This window comes from Mixophyes fleayi, chromosome 3, assembly GCF_038048845.1.
Source record: "Mixophyes fleayi isolate aMixFle1 chromosome 3, aMixFle1.hap1, whole genome shotgun sequence".
In the NCBI taxonomy this organism is placed as follows: Eukaryota; Metazoa; Chordata; class Amphibia; order Anura; family Limnodynastidae; genus Mixophyes; species Mixophyes fleayi.
Genome location: NC_134404.1, coordinates 53,359,613 through 53,380,887, shown reverse-complemented (window position 1 = coordinate 53,380,887; position 21,275 = coordinate 53,359,613). Strand labels below are relative to the sequence as shown.

The 21,275-nt window shown below is 41.7% G+C and overlaps 1 protein-coding gene and 1 long non-coding RNA gene across 4 annotated transcripts in view; both read left to right on the top strand.

Moving 5' to 3' along the window:
- Positions 1-21,275, top strand: part of LOC142142638 (uncharacterized) — a 151,174-nt gene that overhangs the window by 12,226 nt on the left and 117,673 nt on the right. The gene's annotated exons all lie outside the window — the stretch shown is intronic.
- Positions 1-21,275, top strand: part of COLEC11 (collectin subfamily member 11) — a 67,556-nt gene that overhangs the window by 3,434 nt on the left and 42,847 nt on the right. Inside the window, exon 1 of one of the 3 annotated variants that reach the window (XM_075201489.1) lies at positions 14,084-14,241. The exons of the other annotated variants lie outside the window; for them this stretch is intronic. The gene's annotated coding sequence lies outside the window, so the exon portion shown is untranslated. Of the gene's footprint in view, positions 1-14,083; positions 14,242-21,275 lie in introns of those variants that run through there. 3 annotated transcript variants of the gene reach the window in all.

The following is a 21,275-nucleotide window of genomic DNA, read 5'->3' as shown; positions in this document are numbered from 1 at the left end:
ATATATTTCTGAGTTGGCACTACAAGTGTTTGGGGTCTCATTATAATGGATTCACAGCAGTCCCCATATGAGCAGGATCAGCAAGCAGCTGCTGGCACCAGTCCTGATGGTAGTCTTCCCTGTACGTCATCTGGTAAAGCCTATGTAAAAGTACATAGTCTTTTTAATTCAGGGAAAAAAACACATAAAAAAAACCTTTTACCGTGTTGAAGAGAAAAAGAGCTGTAATTGATGAAAAGTTAACTGCAGAGAAAAAAAAAATTGCCAACATGCCATTCTACACACGCAGTGGCAAAGGAAGAATGAGGCCTTCGCCTTTCTCTATTAGTGCGAGGTCTAAAAATGTTACTGAGCCTTCTTCTTATAAGGTAACTCGTGACCAAGCAAGACCAAGTAATTTGGAGTCCAAAAGTGGTGTACAACTACTGTTACGTGTGAAAGCCGAGCTGCAAGAAAACAGTAAGGTATTAGAGGAAAATGTATGCTCAGAATCAGAAATGACACCAATCCCTGAGGAGAGTCCATCCACGAGTGGTATGTGTAATCGTGACCATTCTGATAGTGTACTCATAAAGAAGGGCCCTTTAAGCATTTCTGCTAATGTGTGCCTGAACAGCCCGAGTGTAGCCGGTGATACACCAATTGAGGATGACACTTTGGAATTAGAAGAGGATGAGGGGGAGATTTGTGTAGCCGACGAGGGCGCTAATGAGTATGTTAATGAGGATGAGGTTGTTTGTGTAAGTCCTGCATTAGTGGCAGCAGTTCTGGCACGTGAGGTTCTGGCACAAAATTGCACTTTCCAAAGAGAAGCAGGGATGACGCAGGTGGTAGACCACAACAGTTTGACATCTGGGCTGGTTTCAAAGATTTTATCAAAAAATGTGTGACCTTGCCCATAACTCCAACCAATCCTACTATTAACATGCAAAGGATGGTTGAGGATTATTTTCAAGAGTTAATTGATATGGAAATGTCAGACAGTCCCTTTCCATACTGTGAAATAAAACAAGCCATTTGGAAACCCCTGTACAAACTTGCTTTGCAATACCTAAGCTGCCCACTCTCCAGTGTGTACAGTGATCGACGTAGGAGATTACTTCCGAAAAATGTGGAAAAGATGATGTTCTTCAAAATGAACTACATCTTCCATGAGGAAGGCCTTTACCGGCAAATACCTCCAAGTACTGACACTTCTGTAATGGCAGATTCCAGCGGAGATGAATTAATAGTCTGTGACGATGATGTACACACTGATGAGGGTGAGGATGATGCTGAAGATGATGACGACAACATCTTTTTAAAACTTTCACTATAAGTGTAGGGTGTAATCTACCCTCAAAGAGAAATGGGACTTGGGGCATTTCTATTTAACGTACAGTCTTTCCATGCTGCTGTTTTGTCAATTTCACTATAAGTGTGGGGTGTAATCTAGACCCAAACAGAAAATCTGCTTTGGGCATTTCTATTTATGGTACAGTCTTTGCATGCTGCTTCTTTCTCTATTTAACTATAAATATAGGGTGTAAAATACAGACAGACACCCAACTGCCTTTTTTGCTATGAATTTCATTAGCTCTTTTTAGACCGTTGCCTGCCACCCTGAATTGGTGTGTGTAGCTGTAGAATTAAGGAGGGCCTAGCAGGGATTAAACAGTGTTTTTTATAATTTGCACTAATAAGGTTTGCCAATACTATACACCCAAACAGAAAATCTGCTTTGGGCATTTCTATTGATCGTACAGTCTTTGCAGGCTGCTTCTTTTTCTATTTCAATTTTTATATATGGGACTAATCTAGACCCAAACAGAAAAGCTGCTTTGGGCATTTCTATTGATCGTACAGTCTTTGCAGGCTGCTTCTTTTTCTATTTCAATTTTTATATATGGGAATAATCTAGACTCAAACAGAAAAGCTGCTTTGGGCATTTTTATTGATCGTACAGTCTTTGCAGGCTGCTTTGTATTACCTGTAAAACTACCTCACTTATCCAAGAAACACGTGAAGCACTCGTTGCAATGTTTCCTAGATATGGTAGGAACTGCCGTGTGTTTGAGTCATTGCTCTGTCACTTACCATACAGACAGATCGCTGCACTATTTGACTGAAAGTGTATGAAAAGCATATTGTGACCTGTGAGATGGTCAAAATTGAATGGAAATTATTGGAAATTAGTGTTGGTGAGGTTAATAATAATGTAGGTACAAAATAATACCTAAATTATGTGATTTTAGCACAAAAAATGGAATTTTGTAAAAAATAGCAAAACAAAACCAAAATACGCAAGGGCGGTTCTGGAAAAACGAAAACACAAAGGTAATCCAGATCCAAAGCCAAAACCAAAACACGGGGGTCAGTGAGCATCTCTAATTAAGATTGCCCTTCACCGGAGATAAGGGGCCTAGCCCATACCATTATCGCTCTACCAAACTTCACAGTTTATATAATTCAGTTAGGTAGGTAACGTTCTCCTGGCATCCACCAAACCCAGACTTGCCCATCTGACTGCCAAACAGAGAAGTGTGATTCGTCACTCCACAGAACACATTTCCACTGCTCCTCAATCCAGTGTCGATGTGCTTTACACCACTCTATCCAACGCTTGGCATTGGTCTTGGTGATGTGAGGCTTGCATACAGCTGCTTGGCCATGGAAACCCATTCCATTAAGATCCTGCAGAGCGTTGGCGACTTTTACGCACCATGCGCCTAAGCAGTCATTGTCCCTGCTCTTTGATTTTACGTGGTCTTCCGATTCATGACTCAGTTGCTGTTGTTCCTAAATGCCTCCAGTTTCTATTAATATCACTTACAGATGACTGTGGAATATGCAGCAGGGATGACATTTTACAAACAGTCTTATTGCAAAGGTGGCATCATATCACAGTACCATGCTTGAAGTCACTGAGCTCTTCAGAACGACCCCTTTTGTGTCACAAATATTTGCAAATGGAAATTGCATAGCTAGGTGCTTGTGTTTATACACCTCTGGCAACAGGCCTGACTGAAACACTTCAATTCAACAATTAACAGGTGTGGCCAAATACTTTTGTCCATATAGTATATATGTATATAAATATTGAAAATAAAAACAAACTAATTGCAATCCTAACCGCACACTGTATGTCAGCTGAATAATATCAAAGATGGAAATAATGAAGAATAAAACATATAGGGCTAACAGGCTAACTACACATGCTGTTAGATAGAGAAGTGAAAAAATAATAATGTGATCTTGCTCAAACAAATGAGCCTGAAACGCAGCTGTGAGGGGGAATGTGCTATTCCCCACTGGAATACACCAAAGAAATAAACAAAAGGATACACAGCGCTGTAGCTGGCTCACTTGATGTCACGATCTGCCTGCAGCTTGCTGCTTTGTATTGGCAGCTCCTGCCTCCAGGACTATTAGACTTTATTATTGTGTGTTTGCAGCAGTACCTCTGATCACCAGAGGTGCTGCTACTGTGCCTGCTTCATGTCTTTTAGGAGTTAACCTTGCTGCACTAATTATTCCTTGCACCTGGGTGTTTTCCCTATTTATACCTGTCACTCCCAGCATACATTGCTGGTTATTGTTGTTACACTCTGTTGTCACTTGCTGCTGTGCTTCCTTTCTGCTGTACTTGTGGTTTACCTGCTACCTGGGATCTCTCCATATCACGGCTTACCTGCATCAGCCATCTACCAGGTATTTATTTCTGCATTTACCTGTATGCTCATTATTACACCATCAGGTTGTACTTCCAGCAATAAACATTGTGTGTTATCACCTCATTCCTGGCTCCTTAGCTGTATTTTGCATTGAACCGTGACACTTGATGAGCAAGAACAAAATCCAACACGATGTTCAAACCACATTCATTTATTAACAAATCTCAAAATTTCAATTAGTAATACAATGAATTGAATACATGAAATAGCAATGTTAAAACTGTCAATCACTCTTTAAAACACCTTAGAAAGCATCAGATATATAGGAAAAGATGGATATGAATATCCTATGGGTACCTAAAAGTCCCAAATGCAAAAAAGGCCTTTGATTAGATCAAATGTCCAATATGAATGCATGAGTATCACTAGTCCCAAGTGTTCAGAGTTGGCAGCAATGGACATAAGACTCCTCAGCTCAGGGGCGGACTGGCCATCTGGCAGTTCTGGCAAATGCCAGAAGGGCCACTGGCTAGATGGACCTGTGCAGAGAACTGGGATTCGATATTGCAGTCCCTAGCTAATGGGGTCGGACCTAGCATACCAGTGGCTTCCTGGTGGCTGGCTCCTCCCCAGGAAGCAGCCACCTTACTAAATATGCCTCACGGATCTGCCCAGCTCTGCTCTGCTGCCCCCCCCCCATCCTGATCCTTAACTCCTCTGTTCCCTGTGCCCTGCTCCCGGCAGGTTCGCACATCTCGAATCAGACCACCTGTGTAAGGTAACAGCTGCTGCTTTCTCCTCGCCCAGCACCCAGTATCAGGACAGAACACACCATAATCAGGTATGTTAATGTATTTTCTTGTGCTGCAATGTATTTTTTTAACCACCCTTTCTCGAACTTGGGGCACTACTCTGTGGTATAATGTGATTTTGAGGCACTACTCTGTGGCATAATATGATTGGGGCCACTATTGTGGCATAATATGATCTGGGCCACTATTGTATGGCATAATATGAATTGAGGGTACTACTATGTGGCATAATATGATCTAGGGGTACTACTGTGTGGCATAATTTGATTTGGGGGCTCTATAGTGGCTTAATATCAATTGTGGGCATGTGAGGGATTTGTGGTTGCACCCTTTTTCGGCACTGCCGCTGTGCGGTGCAACACAGTTTCTTTCCTGCTCATCTAGGAAGGGGAGGGGCAAACATCACTGTACCCAGGCCCCAAATTTCTCTTGGCAGTCATGTACATAAAATTACTTGATACTGGTGCGCCCTATGCTGCAAAGAGAGGGTCAAGCTGCGCATAATACATTGTATCTCGCGGGACACCGTATAACAATGAGCTTTGCAAAAAGTACTGTAATTATTATTATTATTATTATTATTATTATTATTATTAATTATTATTATCATCTGGAACAGAGGTGGGCCTGTCTGCTTTAAATGCCAGGGCTGATTTTTAGTCCCAGTCCGGGCCTGCATTGAGATATCAGAAATATTATTATTATTATTATTATTATTATTATTATTATTATTATTATTATTATTATCATTTATTTGTTGGGCGCCACAGGGTTTTCGCAGCGCCTTACATAATACGAACAGTAGACCATACAGGGTAAAACATCACAGAACAATAAACACTAAGTACCAATGCTGCGGAAACTCCGGGCAGACATATGGAGTGAGGGCGGAGCAGAAGAGTCGGTATGAAGACAGGAGGGGAGAGGGGCCCTGCTCATGCGAGCTTACATCCTAAGGGAGGGTGGACAAAACAGGCACGAAGGGAGGTAGTGATGCAAGGGAGAAAAAGGGACCAGGGGAGAGGAGGGAGAACAAGCAGAGTGGATGAGGGGTTAAGTGGATGGTTGGTAGGCTTTCAGGAACAGGTGAGTTTTGAGTGCCCGTTTGAAGGAGCACAGATTGGGAGCGAGACGGATGGAGCGAGGGAGGTCATTCCAGTGCAGGGGGGCAGCTCGGGAGAAGTCTTGGACTCGGGAGTGGGAAGAGGTAATAAGAGTGGAGGAGAGGCGACGGTCGTTTGCCGAGCGCAGGGAGCGAGCGGGAGTATGAATGGTAAGGAGGTTAGAGATGTAGGGAGCAGTAGACTGGGAGAGAGCTTTGTAAGTGGTAGTAAGGAGTTTAAAGAGGATTCTGTAAGGGAAAGGGAGCCAGTGTAAGGCCTGGTAGAGATGGGAGGCAGAGGAGGAGCGACGTGAGAGAAAGATAAGTCTGGCAGCTGCATTGAGTACAGATCGGAGCGGGGCGAGATGGGAGAGAGGGAGGCCAGTTAGGAGGAGGTTGCAGTAGTCCAGGCGGGAGATGATGAGTGCATGGATGATGGTTTTGGTGGCGTCTAGTGAGAGGAAGGGTCGGAAGCGGGCGATGTTGCACAGTTGAAAGCGACAGGCTTGAGCAAGGGATTGGACGTGGGGGGCAAAAGAGAGAGAGGAGTCAAGAGTGACACCCAGGCAACGGAGTTGGGTGACATATGAGATGGTGGTGTTGTTAACAATGATAGAGAGGTTGTGGTGAGAGGGGAGTCTGGAAGGAGGAAAGACTATGAGTTCCATTTTGGAGATGTTAATTTTGAGAAAGCGTGAGGACATCCAGGAGGATATGGCAGAGAGGCAGTCAGATACACGAGAGAGGAGGGTGGACAAGAGATTAGGAGAGGAGATGTAGAGTTGAATGTCGTCAGCATAAAGGTGATACTGAAGACGAGACAGTACCAGCTTATTAAGGTCTTTTACATAGATTCATAACACAATCAATTGTTCAGAAGTTATATTGTAGAGGTGTTCTAGTGCTCACCTGCACAAAAAGATTAAGCTGTCCCGGCAGAGAGCTGATCCACCCACATCCACAGCAAGGCAAAAACTATGCTGTATCCGACAACAATGCAGGCAATTTAGAGACAAGCGTAGTAATAGAACTGGTGAGCTATGATTGCCACTACCAGAATGATAATAGCTGTTAATGGGTATTTTCAATCTGAAGAGAGTGAAAAGATTCCTAAAAAAATAATCTGCCATAAATACCGATGCGTTTCATCACCACAAAGTTGATTTCTTCAGAGGACACAGATATCTACAGCAAGTAGTAATGTAGATCACTGCGTGGAAACATCCTTGTAAGTGCATTTCGTTAATTGAAACATAAATCATCTGTGTGATCAGTAAGAACATGGTGTGCAAACTATGCAAATAACACACTGCACAAACACATTAAAACATAAAATATATATATATATATATATATATATATATATATTGTATGTAACATATTAGTATAAACATCGTGTTGGCCATATTATTACTGAGATACAATTCTTTTATGCTAATGAGCAACCATGTGCAAACGAACCCTGCCGATCTAAACCTCTCTTTTTGCTCCTTTATAGCTTCAAACTAATCAAAATGAAAAGTAATATCTAAAATAATTAACAGAACAGTATAATAAAAATATATATACAAAAAATGTATGCATGCAGAACTGTTCAATGCATAAATAGTCATCATGAATCCCTCTTAAACCTATCACCTCCTTGTGGTGTAGACCTATCATGTTCAATACCTACTACTTGTATCACTTGGATCTGAATGATGCTTCTCTATAAAGTGCTGAGACACACTATGTAAGTATTATTCAGAATATTGCGCCGATGTTCAAGAAATCAAAGTCTAATAGTTCTACCTACATATAGGAGCTGACACTTACATCTAGGGGTATATTTACTAAACTACGGGTTTGAAAATGTGGAGATGTTGCCTATAGCAACCAATCAGATTCTAGTTCTCATTTACTTAGTACGTCCTACAAAATGACAGCTAGAATTTGATTGGTTGCTATAGGCAACATCTCCACTTTCACAAACCCACAGTTTAGTAAATCTAGCCCCAAGAGATGTTCACTGACCCCCGTGTTTTGTTTTTGTGTTTGGATCTGTATTAATTTTATGTTTTGGCTTTGGCAAAACCGTTCACACGTTTTTTGGTTTTGCATCTGTATTTTTTTTTTAAAAAAAAAATGTTTAAATATGCTAAAATCACATAATTTGGCTCTATTTTGTTCCTACATTATTATTAACCTCAATAACACTAATTTCCAGTCATTTCCAGGCAATTGTCAACACCTCACAGGTCACAATATTGTTTTCATCCACTTTCAGCCAAAGACTGTAGCGAGCTGGCTGGATAGTAAGCGACAGAGCAGTGGCACAAACACACGGAAGTTCATAGCACATCTAGGTAACATTACCACACAGCAGTAGCAGAAAAGAAGTTGTGAAAGATGGAATTGTTCTTGGGCCCTCTCACCCACCCTTTGAACATGTACAGTTTAACAAACCAAGCACTTTAGCGACAAAGAGTGCCAGTTTTGTGGCTGAAGTGCTTGGTTTGTTTGGGCCCCCCCAAACAATCTACCAATGGGCCCAAGGCACCTAAGCTAACAGTGCTGTTAATGAACTCTACAGTGGCAAGTCATGAACTGGTAGAAGCAGTTCTTGCCAGTGATAAGAAGAAGGCCATTGTCATACCAGGGCACTTGACCAAAAAATCCACCTCTTATGTGTGGAATTATTTTGACACAAATCCTACCAACAGTTGTCTAGCCATTTGAAGCATTTGTAAAGCCACAGTCAATACAGATAGGGACCTTAACCATCTAGGAACCTCATCCATGTTACGCCATTTGATGCGAGTTCATGAAAAGCTCTTGGGAAAATCAGAAACGTACACTCAAAAAAAACATCAAGCAGCTCAGCATCAGCCAGCTCCCTTCTCTCAGCTAGATCCCAGGACCTGCATTCTACACCCCAAACAACTTCATCATCAATATCCTCACTTGTGATTGTAGTTAGTCCTGCATCCAAGTTTCTAAGGCTAGATGACTCCTCCCCTATCCAGGATTCCTCAGAAGAATCCTTGAGCGTTAGGCCCGCTGTTGCTGCTCCTGCTGCTGGGGGTGGATCTTCAACCCAGAAGTAAACCAAGAAGAAGACTACTAGTAGTTTACAACAATTGACTGTTAAACAATCCTTTGCAAGTGGAAGCAAGTATGACAGCTGTCACTCAGTCGCACAGCAGATCACAGGCGCCATGGTGACTATGCTAGTATTAGATCTGCGTCCAATATCCACCATTAATGCAGCAGGTTTTAGACAGTTAATTGAAGTCCCGTGTCTCAGTTACCAAATTCCATCTCAACACCATTTTACTAGACAAGCAATTCCTCACCTGTACCAGGAGGTTACAAAAATAATAATTATTGGGCTACAAACTGTACACTTAACCACAGATATGTGGACAAGTGGAACTGGGAAAACTAAAGATTATATGATTGTGACAGCCTACTGGGTTGGTGAATCGCCTTCAGCAGCAGGAACAGCAGTAGCATCTAACAAACAATGCCAGATCTTTCAGAGGCAGGCTACTCTGTGTATCACCTGCTACACTAAGACGCATACCGCTGACAACCTGTTTGAAAAACTAAGCGATGTTATTGCAACATGGCTGATAACACCACCAATATTGTTAGAGCACTACAGTGGGGAGAATTCCATCACATTCCCTGTTTTGCTCACACAATCAACTTGGTGGTACAGAGTTTTTTAAAAATGACAGTGACATGCAGGAGATGCTGTCTGTGCCCCGAAATAGTTTGTGTCATTTTCAGCATTTTGCAACAGCATGTAGGAGATAGCAGCAGCTACTAAAAGAATAGAATTTTAGGGGGAATATACTTTAGTCTAGCGCAGTGGAGAATACTTTCCATGTTGTGCAAGGTGCTGAAACCATTCGAAATTGTCACCAGTGAACTGAGTTCAGACACTGTTAGCTTGAGTCAAGTGATTCCCGTAATTAGACTTTTGGAAAAGCTGCTAGAGAAATTGAAGGAGAAGTGAAAGAAAGCAATTCCGATAACTCTTTCGGACTTGTAGATCAAATCCTTTATTCGCTTTGCCAGGATCCAAGAGTTATCAACATCTTGAAATGAATCACTTCATTTTGGCAGCTGTATTTGATCCTAGGTTTAAGAGCTATGACTCATCTTTATTTCCAATTGACCAAGATCTCAAGAGATGCAATGAGCTCCTGGTCAGCAACTGACAGCTTAAGTGGTACATGAGCAATGGCATAGAGCAATGTCACTGGAAACTTATAAGAACACTGCCACCCCTCTTGTTTCTGTGTGAGCAATGACGCTGAGCAATGTCACTGGAGACTGATAAGAACACTGCCACCCCTTCTGTTTCTGTATGAGCAATGGCACACAGCTATGTCACTGGAGACTGATAAGAACAATGTCACCCCTTCTGTTTTCTGTGTGAGCAATGACACACAGCTATGTCACTGGAGACTGATAAGAACACTGTCATCCTTCCTGTTTTCTGAATGAGCAATGACACTGACTAATTGCACTGGACACAGTCAAAAACATTGCTACCCCTTCTGTGTCTGTCTGTGAAATGGTGCCAGATCTCCGTGGAGTGCGGTACTTATGAAATCCAGAACTTGTGAGATCCGATGATGTGCCAATGACGTTTTGCCTTGATTTCAGTTCCAAGGACTCGTGAAGGTACTGAGCCGGCTTGGCTAGGTACTTGGATTGGCAAAAATTAAAAAAAATGAGCCTGAGCATCCCTACTTACATCTCAAGATTTAAACCACATAATTGGTGATACAGTTTATGAAGCCTCTAATTTGTTATATACAAATACTTTTTGTTTGATAGCGATATAGGTACAAGTCAAACATCTTAGATCAGTGGTTCCCAAACTTTTGCAGTTCGCGGCACCCTTAGAGTCTACACATTTTTTCAAGGCACCCCTCCAAAATAATTATTGAGCAGTCCTGTTTTAGAAGTAGTTGGGTCAAAAAATTGTAATAAGTATTTAGGTCAGGACAGAAATACTTATTTAGTTGTATGCAAAAATGCCCCCTCTGCAACCAGACACTCTGCCCCCTCTGCATCCAGACACACTGCCCTCTCCCACACTGCCCCCTCTGCCCTCTGTCACGCTGTCCCCCCTCCTCTGCTCTGTCACGCTGTCCCTCTTCCTCTGCCCTCTCTCACAATGTCCCCCTCCTCTGCCCTCTCACACACTGTCCCCTCCTCTGCCCTCTCACGCTATGTCCCCCTCCTCTGCCCCACTGTGCCCCTCCTCTGCCCCACTGTGCCCCTCCTCTGTCACCAACCTCTGTCCCACTGTCACCATCCTCTGCTTTCCTCTGTCCCGCTGTCACCATCCTCTGTCACCAACCTCTGTCCCACTGTTACCATCCTCTGCCCCGCTGTCACCATCCTCTGTCACCATCCTCTGTCACCAACCTCTGTCCCACTGTCACCATCCTCTGCTCTCCTCCTCTGTCCCGCTGTCACCATCCTCTGCTCTCCTCCTCTGTCCCGCTGTCACCATCCTCTGTCATCAACCTCTGTCCCGCTGTCAACATCCTCTGCTCTCCTCCTCTGTCCCGCTGTCACCATCCTCTGCTCTCCTCCTCTGTCACCAACCTCTGTCCCGCTGTCACCATCCTCTGCTCTCCTCCTCTGTCCCGCTGTCACCATCCTCTGCTCTCCTCCTCTGTCCCGCTGTCACCATCCTCTGTCCCCCTCCTCTGCCACGATCCCTCTCACTCTGCCCCACGCCAGGCGCCAGGCGCCAGCCATAAAACAAAACAAAACAAAACACAGAAACTTACCAATCCGCGCGGTGCCGGGACCCAGCAGCCTCCTCTCTCCTGCAGCTTGTTACTGACGTCGATATTCAGTGACAGCTGCAGGAGAGAGGAGGCTGCTGAGTCCCGGCGCCCGACGGATTGGTAAGTTTCTGTGTTTTGTTTTTTTTTTATGTCTGGCCCGCGGCACCCCAGTGACAGCGCCGCAGCACCCCTGGGAGCAGCGGTGCACAGTTTGGGAACCGCCGTCTTAGACCATTACATTTAAAAAAACTATTTATTCTTTCTGGGAGGCAGCCAACACTTTTTATACGAGTCTTAATTACACGCAATACACTCAGAGCTACTAGATTTTTTTATATTAGAAGGCTTCTTGAAAATAATTTTAGGTTTAGGAGGGAGGATGTGTTTTAAAGTTGAATCCTGTTTTAGTATTGTATAGTACTAAATGATTATCTTTTTGAATAATAACCATCACAAACTTGTACACAAAATTCAACATTTCCTCCCAATAATTCTGAATGGGGCAGGGACTTATGTGAATGAGTTCTCTGTACAGCGCTTCGGAATCAGTGGCGCTATATAAATAAATGGTGATGATGATGATGATAGTGAAAAGGAAGTTGGGGTTCCTGTGCTACACTGGAAATGGATAGTGAAGTTGTGTGAAGATACTGGGTTTAATGTAACCCTCTGTGCCCCAAAGCTGGCCTACCCAGTATCTATCCCAAGGTTCTGGCCAGGGGGCAGTTGGCCTCCTTTCCCCAGTTCAGCCAGCCCCTGACAGTGTTACTATCACTAAATAAATGTCACTGGATGCAAATACTGGGATGATCAGGGTTTTTATTTTCCAGGTAGTAATGGGTGGGTTCCAGAGGCGGGTAGCCAGACAGAACAGGTAATCTGGAAAAGTTGAGGTACAGAAAACAGTGGAGGTTAGTCACAGGCTTGAGGAGCAGAGTGGTGCTGTGGTAGCTGTAGTACAGGCTGAGATGCAAGGGATGGCGGAAGCTGGTCACAGATGGGTAGCTGTAATGCAGCATAAGTTGGAAATAGGCTTGAGGTGAAAAAGAGTGTCACGGAAACTGCAGTGTAGGCAGAGACTTGGGGGTCGTGAAAACTTGTGAAAGGCTTGAGGTGCAGCAGAGTGTGGTGGTGGCTGTAGTGTAGGTGAAGACCCGTTGACCTTGGAAGATGTTCACAGGCGAAAAGTGCAGCAGAGTTTTGCAGTGCAGGTGGAGACACAAGGACAACTGGAATAAATGTGTACTGGAGACACTGATAATGCTCAGTCTCTGAAAGCTATTTCTTCTTCTTGGTGGATTTCGTTCTGCGATGAATATTCACAGCAGGCACGGAGCCTGACAATTACCCTAAGCATATGCCTAGTTTGTCTGTGTGTTAAATACAGCCTTTATCTTAACTCACTAAAAAGATTTGGATTATTTTTCTTTCGTTATTTTAGAGGAAGTAGACCCTTAGGGCCAGATTCATTAAGGGAAGTAAGGCAAAAAAATTAGTAAGTTTTCTCCTTGACAAACCATGTTACAATGCAAGGGGTGCATATTAGTTTATTATTTTGCACATAAGTTAAATACTGGCTGTTTTTTCATGTAGCGCACAAATACTTGATCATACTTGCCAACTATTACAAGGAGGGCTCCAGGAGATCAGGGGGAGGTGGGCGTGTTGGGGGCAGGGCTCAGGGTGTCAAGTCATCTGGCGCTGCCCCCGCCACATTAATATTTAGATTATTTGAATCCGGGAGGTTGACCTGCTCTCACGGGTGTCCGGGAGGACTCCCAGAATTTCTGGGAGTGTTTCCAGACTCTCGGGAGAGCAGGTAACTATGTACTTGATAGCTTTATTTTTACACTGAAATTTAAAGTTGATCTAGGAAATGCCCTTCCCCAACTATAAGTCTATCCCCACATTTTTAAATTTAGATTCCGCTCCAATGCAACATGGTTTTGCCAAGGTGCAAAGTTACTTATTTCTTTTGCCTTACTTTCCTTAATACGTAGATTTGCTGTAGTTAAAGACGAATTGTGATTTCTTACATTTCCTTAAATGTTAGCACATTTCTGTTTTTCATCCAGTTGACACATATGTTTGTGAAAATCCATCCCACATTTCAACTCCTAGATTTTTTATGAACAAATCAACTATAACCATGATTTATGCTATAGCAGGCTTTTTCCTTTTTATTTCCTTTATATGTTTACATGTCAGAATGTACAGTAAAGTAATAAATCTATATATTGCATATATTCTGTGCCATAATGTTTCTTATGCCATCCTTGCATTATGCATACCGACACGGGCCCCACAGAAGGATATCATTAAGGTATACAGTTATTTGCATTTCACTTCTGGGTTTCTGTACTCTTGTGAAATTTCCTGCCTGGGCACCATGACTTAAACTTTCCCTTATTTGAAAAACATTTTTGGGAATCTCGGCTTAAATCTACTTTTCTGATCTTGGTCCAATTTCTACAGTCAGCATTTAGTGTTTGGAGAGGAGTTTGTTCGATTCCATCCCTGTGTTGTGCTTGGATGGTACTTCGAGCACAGTTCTCAGAACAACTTTTCAAAACAGATAGAAGAAAAAAAAAAAAAAAAGAATGCACACCAGACTCAAAACAGAAATCAAATGTTATAATAAGTCAAACTAGTTACTTGTCTCACTGACTGCTATAACGTATTATATATCCAGGTTGTGCATACATTTCTGTCACTGACACACATGCACATATATGTCCTGCAACAAAATCTCAGTGGAAGCACACGTCCATTTTTTTGTATTTGTTCTTATTTGATGTGGTTAAATGCAGCTGTGGAGACATCAGAGTGATCAGAAGAACCTGGATGTCTGAGGCACAAATCTATTAATGAAGGTGAGGATATTGGTTTTCCACAGGGCTCTTTTGCAGCAAAGCTCTTTTTTACTTATAATTAGTATTACTGCATAATTACAATATAATTTGCTTTACATAATATTAATGCTAATAAGATTGATACATATATTAATAATAGCTAAGCTATTTCAGATATGAGTAATACTAACTAAAGGACACTGCAATTTAATCTTTTGATGTTTAAATGATAATAGATGTATTTTTTAGTAAAACCTTTATACTTATTTAAAAATAATGAACAGAACAATGACATACTGTAACTCACATATCAGTTTTAAGCTAGTCAGGCATTGGTGGGCAATGGGAGGCACGTGGGCCGGCGGGCCACAGCTGGCTACTTATTCTCTGCTTTGTTATAAAGCAGAGAATAAGATTGAATGGGAGCAGCTGACATCTGCTTCATGTTACCTCCTATGTTCACTGCAGGAGGTCGTGCAGCACATCCAATCAGATGAGAGCAGAGAGCAGTGTATTCTGCACCATGTGCTCTCCCTCCTTCCTCTGCAGGCTACAGCTGTAAAAGTATTTTTAGTGGATCATCCAGAAAAGGGCACATCGGGGAGGTGTAGTGAGATCTGAAGGGCATATAAAGAGCATGTGGGGAGATATGAGGAGCATTTAGGGAGCATGTAGGGAGGTCTAAGAGACATGTGGGAAGGACTAAGGGGGATGTGAGGAGGTCTGTGTAACATATGGGGATGGGGATGTCTGTGTGGTTTGTGGAGGAGTTTTGGATACATGTGGGATCTGAGGGTTTATGGGGTCTTGAGGGCATGTGGTGCATTTTGTGGCAATTAGGGCTTTTTAGGAGCAACCTGAAGGACTGAAAGGCATGTGATGAAATTTTTGAGCAAATGAAGGGCATGTGGAGGCATTTTGGGATAAATGAACTCCATTCCTGTGACTGGATAACCCCTTGTGAATGTTATATTCCCCACCACTGTCTCGCAGCAACTACCATCTTGCCATCTGGCTCCTACTCTAATACCTCCTTCTCACCTGACCCAATTAGTGCCACGTGTCTCTCATCATCTCTTCACCTCCCTTTAGGCCTCTCCCCAGGCCCACCCTTATCCTCTCATGGCAAATGAGAGGATAAGGGTGCACCAGTAACCCTGCCTACCTCATTGATATATCCTCATCTTCCTTTCTACTTTGCTCTCTGGAAGGCCAGGTCTGTCTACAACTTACTCGCCTTCATAAACAATCTCATCTGAAACACTCTTAACCTCCTTGCTATCACAGAAACCTGTCTCTCCTGCTGCTCCCACCTTCACCCACAACACCAGATCTGATGAGTGACAAGGCAGTGATGTGGACATCGTTAGCTCTCCCAGCTGCACCTTGCAGGTCATTCTCCCTGAATCCTTCCTCTTCTCCTCCTCCTTTTGAGATCCAGTCCATTCATCTCTTCTCTGTCCACCTTGTCCCCTTTTCCATGAAAGGTTTGCTACTTGACTCTTCCAATTCCTCACCATTATCCTGGATGATCCTTCCACAATGGTGAGCCTCCGGTGCTCCAAACCCCAAAATTGGCACGCTAAACCCAATCATCATCATCAACATTTAGTTATATAACGCCAGCAAATTCTGTAGTGCTTTACAATTGGGAACAAACATTAATAAAACAATACTGGGTAATACATACAGACAGAGAAGTAAGAGAACCCTGCTCGCAAGCTTACAATCTCTCTCACACTGAAGTCACTTCCACCTTCATAGCATTGCCAGTATCAAATGCTTCCTCTCGAACGATGCCACCAATAGCTGCTTCTGCCTCCCCCGTGCCAATCCCTGTACTTTATCCCTAACCCTATAGAATCCAAATCAAACTCCTCATCCTGACCTAAAAAGCCCTTGCCCTCTCCTCCCCCCTTGATGGAAATTAGTGGAGGAATGTCAAGTAGCTGGAAGGAGGGAGGCTCGTTGGACCCCAGTTGACAGAGTGAAGGACTCAGGGTCACCAGCAGGATAGAATGGATGGAGTGGAGGTAGGCTTCAGCACCGAAGAGGCCCCAAGCATGTCAAGCTGTTGAAGAGGGTGGCATCAGAGATGTCGGTAGGCCTCAAGGAAGAGTGGTGGGAGTTGGACAGTGGGTCCACGGCAAACCGATGGAATAGACCAGAGGGGTGAGGAAGTCACGGGTCCAAGGCAAACTGTTGAACAGAGAAGGGAGGAAGGCCCTCAATTCTAAGTCCAGGTCTCTGGTCTGGAAGCACAGAGGTGGCTGATGGATGGCACAAAATGGTTGGCTATGGTTTTTGTGCCTGAAACTGGGGCCAGGTAGATGGATGAGGCAGACTGTGGAGCCGAGGATGGGAGATCAGCAAACAAGTGACTATCCTCATTGGCTGTTGTGTCATGTTATGCTACTTATGCTAAGTTTACCCTTGTTCTATTGCTGTTCTTTATGGCGATGCAAAATTTTGTGGCACCGTACAAATGATAATAACAAAAATGGAGAATATGCTAGAGAAAAAAAAGATGGCAAAGATATAGGTAGGTTTAAGCTTTTAACTGAAAGATAGAATGTATTATATTAAAAATGTGGCTGATCTTTTAGGGCTCAGTGCTGTTAGACTCAATCACTGAGAGACTCCAGAATTGAGAACAGTGAACATTTTTTGCAGAAGTGATTGTGTAAAATTAATTATACTATTCACAATAGACATCAATAAAGAGGTCGGTCAGACCATGCTTAAACTAAGACAGGCAGCAGAATTGTCACACACAGAGTGATACTGCTTCCTGATTGGTGTGTATGAAAGAGACATGTGCTGAGTTAAGTCCTTGATTTTATAACTGCATGCCTGTAGTGCCAAAAAACTGTTATGCACATTTAGTTGCTATCCAATAACGATTGTCGATTGCTGTAATGTGGTTCCAAAGCACAATGGGATTTAATAGCCAAAAGTAGCAGAACAACAATCAGAATAAAATAAGTACAGCCGTTGCTTATCGCAGGCGCCCTGGATCCAGTGTACAGTCATTCAGGTTTGAAGGCTGTGTTCAAGTAGACTGTCCACTAGGTCCAGAGCTTATATACAGTCAGTGAATACAGTAAAACAATGCAGATGATGTGGCTTGCATCTATAGGTCCAGGCTTCAGGAGGGTCCAGTATAATGCAGGTCATAGGCCAGTTCAATCGAAAATATCCAAAGGTGGGGGTCATCTCTCCAGGGGATGTACTCCGATTTTCCCGCAAAGAATCCCGTTTAAACTAGTCTATTTACATTACACAGACAATATCATTTTAAACATTTATTCTCTATCATCGCTAACTAGAGTATGAAATGTGCGATCCCTTTGGCGAATGAACCGGACAACTGCGGATAAATAGGGGATTAAAATGATACTAAACATGATATGTTTCCTGTAGCCTGAACCTTTGATTTCACTAACATGTATATAACTTATAATATTAACCATAAACATTGCTACATTTCGACATAAATAACTATGTGTTGCAACTGCTATTAGTGTGTACTAATTTCAAATGTGTATTTTCGTGTGAATGTGTGTAAATGTATAAAACCTGTTATTGCCACGTGTTGAAGCTGTATACCCTTCTCCACGCCATAGCGTAATATACGCATAATTTTCAGACAAAGACGATCAAGTTGTTAGATATTAATTGAAATTGCTTTATCCACTTAGCTGACTTCGACAAAACAGTGATCGCTATACAATAAATAGGTTTACCACCAATGCACAACATTGTTTCATCATTGTGATTTTTAAGAAGTTCATAAAAAAAAGACAATCAACAGATGTAATGTGTTTTGGTATGATAAAACATGATCATGGGAGCGTACACACTCCTGCAATATCTGAACAAATGGTCATGAATCGTGCTTGATAATTGCATAGGTGTGTACCCAGCTGTAGGTGCGCTAGGGATATATTTCTGTATTTGCTGTATATTGGTCAAGGAAGGTATTATCTCTCACTCCTGATGTGACACTGCATTTCACATCATACAGACAGTTCTCCCTTTTCTAGACGATACCAGGAGAGTCGGCAGCTCATCTATTTGTGAAGTACATGATGAGGTTACATATCATATCTCTTATGCATATGGGAACTTTTGCATCTGTGAATGTTCCAATATGCTTTTGAATATAGGATCAAAATGTATTTTTTGGTTAATGACTCTTTAAAGATAGTTGGATACTTATTATTTGCAAATTCACATTTTTAAAGGGGAAATAAGAAAAAAACAACCTTCCTTCTAACAAACTTTATTTTTCTATGTATTTATACTATCAGTCGTGATAGATGGATAGGTCATTCTAATCTGGTTTGGATCTGCAGTGCAGGCTTTTGATTTATTTGCCTCTAGTAAGTTCATTAAATTTCTTGCTTTTTTTTTTTTAAGCACCGAAAACTATGGTTTAAGGACGCATTGAACCTATGTATGAGTGCGGTATAACTTAAAAAGAATGCTATGTTCTATGACTATGTGGAAATCTGCAAAGCAGTGTGGGATGATTTTAATTCTGAAATGGGGACATCTGGTGCACACTTGCTTACTCTCCCAGATGTCCTGGTTCTTAATGAACACTTCGCCAGTGGTACTTCATCATTGTACATGTAAATTAAAACAACCACTAATGTAAATATGCATTAATGTGTTGTTATGTGTTGATAACGCAACATGCAACAAGTTTCAAGTTGAGCTTCGACCACCATCAATATAAACACTGTAGACCTGCTACTCTGTAATTATAAATTAAATATATACCAGTAGTAATATGCATAAGAAAAGTTTGTGCAATTAAAGACACCTTTATCGTCCAATAATAGAGGGAATCTTCAAATGATAGTAAATGGTAAAAAAAATGACTTAATATAAACATGGACTGCTAGAAAGTACTTTTAATATTGGTCATTATGGATGGATTGTCAACTTATATCATACAGTTTTGTGTGATGTTGCTGATTCACAGGATAACAATTTAAATTATATATTTTATGTCTTCCATGATATCATTAATTAGGCAATTAGGCATGTGATTTGAGTGTAAGCTAATTAAGTTTTGAACACAATCTTTGTCCAATATATTACTTTATTCATTACTACATTTTTTGTTTTCAGTATAAGCTTATTGATGCTTTGAATGATTTTTATTTTTCTCAAATTATAAACAATAACTAGTCCACTACATGGTAAATGAACATATCATTTCCAGACAATAGGTTAAATTAAAAATAACTGATTATACCATAATTTAGACATCAAATAGTATTTTAATATATCTTTAATGACACATAACTTTGTTCCTATATTGTATTGGGAGTGTTGTCAATGTGGATGTGATATTGGCTCTACAGTGGATATTGTATCTTATAGTTATATAGTCCTATATAGTATGTATGCATAGTGGTGGCACAGTGGATGTTGTATTTGATCTATAGTGGATATGATTGCAAAGTGGTTAGCACTTCTGCCTCACAGCGCTGGGATCATGAGTTCAATTCCCGACCATGGCCTTATCTGTGTGTAGTTTATATGTTCTTCCTGTCTTTTTGTGGGTTTCCTCCGGGTGCTCCGGTATCCTCCCACACTCCAAAAACATACTGGTAGGTTAATTGGCTGCTATCAAAAATTGACCCTAGTCTCTCTCTCTCTGTCTGTGTGTGTGTTAGGGAATTTAGACTGTAAGCTCCAATGGGGCAGGGACTGATGTGAATGAGTTCTCTGTACAGCGCTGCGGAATCAGTGGCGCTATAAATGGTGATGATGATGATAATAATTATACAGCCCTGTAAAATATGAATATATAGTGTTATTACAATGGATACAGTATTGGCTCCATAGTAGATATGGTAATAGTTATGAGTTATGTTATGTATGTATAGTGGTGATACAGTGGACATGGTATTGGCTCTATAGTGGATATTGTATTGGCTATACAGTCCTGTATAGTATGTATATACCATACAGCAATGATACAGTGGTTGTGGTATTGGCTCTAAAGTGGATATGGTAAGTTATACAGTCCGTATATAATATGTATGTATAATGGTGATGCAGTGGGTCAGGCTTTCCCACAGCCTTCATAGCTTTAGACATTCTCTAAAAACCAATCTCTTTTTTTAAAGATTACCTTATCCCATATGATACTATTCACATTAATACACCCTCACAGCTGTCCCAATCTCCACTCTAAGCCACACTCACTCCTCTTGTTTCATCCCTGCCCTCTTCCACTTAGAATGTAAGCTCTCTAATTAGCAGGGTCCTCCATACCCTTTGTTTTTATGTCTGCATTTATTTTGTCTTCCTTGTCAGTCCTTGTTTTACGTATGTCCTTGTTTTACGTATGTCCTTGTTTTCCCTACTGTACGGCGCTGCGGAGCACTGTGGCACCTTATAAATCTACGATAATAATAATAATGTGGTAATCATTATACAGTGAAGTCCCCAATGTTTTATAGGGGATGAGGTAATAGCTATACCGCAGGCGCAATGGTGGCCATACAGTGGGTTAATATTGACTATGCAGCAGATGTGGTTGAATATACAGTATGCAATGACCTTTAAAAATTAAGTTGTAAATTGAGACCTCATTGTAGCTGGATAGGAGGACGGTATCTTTATCCAATAGTCATGATACTGATTTTTTGGTTGATCACTCTTTAAAGATGGTTGGATACTTACTATTTGCAAACTCACATCCTTTAGGATGTAAGCTCTCAGGAGCAGGGCCCTCTTTCCTTTTGTGCTCCTTCTACTGTTCCATCACCCTCTCTACCTCTTGGCCTCCTTCCCTAGCCCTGTTTTTTTAGCTTCGGCCTACTTCCCACTGATTTCTACCATCACTGTGTGTGTGTGTGTGTGTGTGTGTATATTTATGTATTTTTGTTCTTCATATTTTGTTCTTTATGTAGCATATTGTGTCATGGATCACTTTTCTGTATATGTCATGTATGGCGCTGCAGACCCTTTGTGGCGCCTTGCAAATTAAAGATAATAGAAATAAAATAATAATAATAACTCACATTTTT